The sequence below is a fragment of the Typopeltis vanoorti genome, chromosome 5, assembly GCF_054136105.1.
Source record: "Typopeltis vanoorti isolate ZY-2024b chromosome 5, IOZ_Tvanoo_1.0, whole genome shotgun sequence".
Lineage (NCBI taxonomy): Eukaryota > Metazoa > Arthropoda > Arachnida > Uropygi > Thelyphonidae > Typopeltis > Typopeltis vanoorti.
The window spans coordinates 118077807-118082639 of NC_143553.1; positions in this window are offsets into that span (position 1 = coordinate 118077807).

Genomic DNA, 4833 nt, shown 5'->3' on the forward strand with positions numbered 1-4833 from the left:
ACTACTCTCTAACAAAAACTGTCAAGTCAGACGGATCAAAATTCTCATTTTCTTTCTCTCCTTCCAAATTCTTTCATCTTGACACTGAATATTCTAGCTGTTTTTGAAAAATTCTTTTTTCTTAATCTTCTCTTATCTGGTTTCTCTACTTTTTCCGTGGTCTTTCTCTTGGTGTTTTTTTCCTCAAATTTCATTTCATACATTCTTCTAGATATTTTTCTAAATGCATTCTCATTATATATCCAAACCATTTCAGGCGAGAATTCACAATTAATATTTTCTAGTCCCACAATATTTCTAATATTCACATTTCGTATGCTATCTTTTCTTGTTTTGTCAACATTATCCTTAAAATTTTCATTTCCATTTCTTGTATTTTGTTCATCCCTCTTTTTGTGTTGCGTGTGTGTGTTAATTTCTATGTTTCTGCGGCATAAGACAAAATAAGAAAAAGAAACTTCTGTTAGCCAAAAGCTCTAATTTCAATGGGAGCTATTTAAACTAAAAATGAGACTTCTGGCTCCGTGAAATATTCCTCGATGTCTCCTGACGTACCCTTTCATCACTAGAAGGCACACTTTCCAAATATTTCAATTGTCAATAATCTTCAAGGCTTGCTCATTAAGCCTAACACCGTTAACTGCACATTTCCAGTACGATTTAAAACCAAGCTCTCACTCTTCCTGCTATTAATGTGTAAGTCATAGTTCCATGTCACACTGTTTCATTTGTCCAGTTTCTACTGTTGCCCTTCTGAATGTGTCCAGATCACCATATCTACAACACGGCTATTTCTCTGCTGTGGTCATTAACAGTATCTAGGACACTATTCATCACCATGATGAACAGCAATGAAGATAAGACACTTCCTTGTCGCATTGCATTATTAAGTGTAAACCACTCCGAACCAATTTATTCTTCATTTAATATTCTTGATCAAAACTATTTCTGCTTTTCCAAATTTTCCAACACTTTTTTCTGTTGAACCGAATGAAAGGGTTTTTTGTTTAAATTAAGAAGTATTATAAATAGACAAATTTATAATACTTCTCTTTTTCCAAAAACTTTTCCAAATTCTCAGCTTATATCCTTTACAAATCAAATGAATTACCCTTTTTAAGAAATATAAAAAAAAAAAAATAATAATAAGCTGTCCTTCTCTTATACTTCCTCTATTTTATCCTTTATTCTTGTTGACATTATCCTTTCAGCAATCTTTGCACAGTGACACAAAGTTATTCCTCTATAGTTACTACACTCCCTTCTTGAGCCTCCTTTATATAGTGGAACAATAATCCCTTTTGGATGCGCAGCTCATCTATGACAGACAGTTCTATTGATTTGTCCATTTCCCCATTTTTTTTTTTTTTTTTGGAACTTTCTCCGTGCTTTTCCTCTGCTAATGTGAAACGAAGTTGACAGAGGAGTTAATCCTAACTAGAATCTGCTATGACTTTAAAGCGTATATCCTGTAACCAGTGTGTTTATTTTGCAGAATAAAAAAAAAAAAAAAATCCGAGTTTATCGGTGTTAAAGCGTTTCCACTTCTTTATGAGACTGTCTAATACCTTCAATTGAAAACGTTATAAAGGAGTTTCGCGTCTAGATAGGATTCGAACCAGTTCTTTTTAACAACAACAACAAATATATCTATATATATGAAGAATAAAATTTAAAAAAATGAATGCAATTAAAGAAACCTAATATCCAGGGCCGGCTCTACCGACGGTGCAAGACGTGCAATTGCACGGGGCGAGAAGTTTTTTTGGGGCGGTAAAATTGGTATAAACTATAAGAAATATAAAGGGGAAGGGACAGCAAAATATGCTACAGCACGGGGCGGATATGCTACAGCACGGGGCGGCAAAATTCCAAGGGGCGGCCCTGCTAATATCATGTAAATATATTAAGAAAGTAAACATGAAATCAAATAGAAGATTACTAAATATCTAATTAAACTGAAGCATGCTATTTTTTGAATATATTCTGTGAGTTTCAGGTTGGCACTTTTTTTTTTTTTTTTTTTAAATACAACTTTTCCGTTCCCGGTCACCCCTACCACATCAATACGATGGTTCATAGGTACATGATAGCAATCGCCTAAATATGGACTGGCTGCTACATGATGTTGGAGATCCCCAAGGTCATTGTTACAGCAAGGTTACTAGGTCTGTGATTAAACGGCAGACATTCGCATTAGAGAACAGAAAGCAGTTGGGGTTAACTTCCGTTTGCGAGAGAGAGAGGAGCGTATTGTGTGTGTGTGTGTGTGTGTGTGTGTGTGTGTGTGTAGTTATACGTACTTTCTTTTGACATAAAATGCATGTACAGTTTTTTTTTTATCTTTTATTTCCCCCCTCCCGAAATGCATTATTCTAAAGTTTGCATAAAATTCTGTGTCGATAACAATGCAAACAAAATACATACTCACAATATATGAATTCCTGATAGAGAATTTCATCAAAAAATTTCCGAATAACTGAGTAGTATAGGGTCTACAAAACAGTCTAAGGGAACAGACCTGTTTTTACCATCTCTTTCATAAGTTTCGAAAATTTAACTTCGTTTTTTAAAAGCACAAATGCTTTCTACTTAGCAAAGAAAACTGAGTAAGAATTAATATATCATTTTCTTTTCTATTCTGCGAAAATCGGCAAGAATATTTTAAAAAAATTCTTAAATTTTACTTTGCCGACTTATTTTGATCACTTATCATAATAACGTGTCAACAAACAAATTTCAAAAATCTTAGACCCCCCCCCCCAACCGCCCATTGTATGATGGAAGATCAATTTTAAATTTATATTTGGCGATAGCGCGCAACTATATTGAAAGAATGGCATAAGTTCCATGAAGTTTTTCGCGTGGTTATCAAGTAAATTATAATAGACGAGATGTTACGTTCTTATTTTAAGAATATATCTAGCATAAACATTAAATGACATGATTTTAAAGTGTTTTTTTTTTATGGTGATTTCTAAAATGTTTTGCCTGTACGCTCACATAAAGGTATTGTAATTATTTATTAGGAATCCTCCCCATTATTTTTTTTTAAATTATAATCATATACTAAGAAATCTAGAGGCACCAAAATGGCATAATGGAACAAGATTGTGCATTTGTGTCAATATTGGTCGATATTGTTATGGCGAAGATGTGTATTGACACCAAGAATTCTATTAATAGCAACTTATATGTTATTTAAAGATTGTAACTCCCCTATTCGCACGCCCTATCAATAAAATTCTAGGACAAACATTCCCAGTTATTGGTGTAGATCTCGAAATTAAGTTGTTTCAGTCGTGATCGGTATATGTAGCTACATAAGTTGGAATGAAAGTTTCTGTTTACACGATAAAAACCAAAACGTGTACGGAGCCACTATTGTAGCAACACAGTGGTAAATATTCAATTTGCATGTATGTTTGCTACATGGTGATTGCGTTCTGAGAAATATTTTTATTCTACATTTTTTAGTTTAAAGTTAGAAAATGATACAGTAAAAATACTTTTCAAAAAGGTAGGGAAAAAAATTCGGTTCACTTCTCAAAATTTGCGAAATAAAGTGAAGAAAAAAAATTGTTCAACAACTGCTATACTTAAAAACTGTTCATAAAAAAAAAAAAAACCTATTATAGTATCGGATAAAATCATTAATATTTCCACGAAACAATTTTGCTTTTACATTTTAATTATTCGTTTAATACACCGATATATTGTAATAGCGTTCAAAATTAAAATTTTTACCTTATCTTTGAAAATTGTTAATTGACTTAAAAAAAAAATCTTATTCAGTTTTCTAAGTCATTAAATCCAATATTGCTTAAGTTCAACAGGAAATGGTGAGAACCTACAACAAAACATTCACTGAATTTGGAGACGCGCGCACGCGCACACACATGGAGAAGGGAGAGAGACAAAGAAAACAGTAACTGCATGAGTAAACTCGAAACAAAGGAAATCGCATATTAGTATGAATCACGAAAAGTCCTCACAAAAGTTTTTGCATTAGTCTTTTATTAATTCATTCCATAATGATTAGATGCTGTACTAAAATAAAATATGTTTAATATATATTATACTATAACGCAGATTTTGCTAGATTCTTTTTATGACAAGAGAATAATACTTGTACTTTACTATTAAAAAATCAAAGGAAGTAGTAATAATGAGCAGAGTAAGATGACAAAAACTGAAGCTGCCCTTGAAAGATAGATGGCATTGTCCTCCTTATTCCCTGTCACTTGTGCAATAATAGCAATTCTTTTGTTTTAGGGATTTTTTTTCTTTCTTTATTCTATCTATTACCGATCAGCTATAAACAAACAAGAACTACTTCAGTGCGTGTTCTAGATGAGCAATGAAGTATTATTATTTTACAGATTTATAATATATTTATATTTCTGGAAAGACTTTTAATGGGATTATATTGATCAAGTGCATATAATAAACAACTATGTTATACCAACTAGTTTCACCAACTAAGGCTGTTGGCATCTTCAGGGTACATAACTGATGTACGGCACTAAAAAGTAAAAAACTGTTACAAACTATAATCAGCCGATTCCAACTATATTAAACAAAGAACAGAGCGCGTGCAATACATGCATAAAGCGTGCATGATCTCACTTGTTGTTATTTAGGAACGTTCTATAGTTGGCACTATCATTCAGTTCTGGCGAGTTGAAGGATCTGATAAGAGTCTTCCAGATCACGGGCGAGATTAGTCCTTGATTCCTGTTAAGGTTTTGTGTACAGCGGGCAACTGTTGTAGCCTCCTTAAAAATTCGGGAGCGGAAGTCCTCCTCCATGTAAGGAATTGTGCTTCTATCC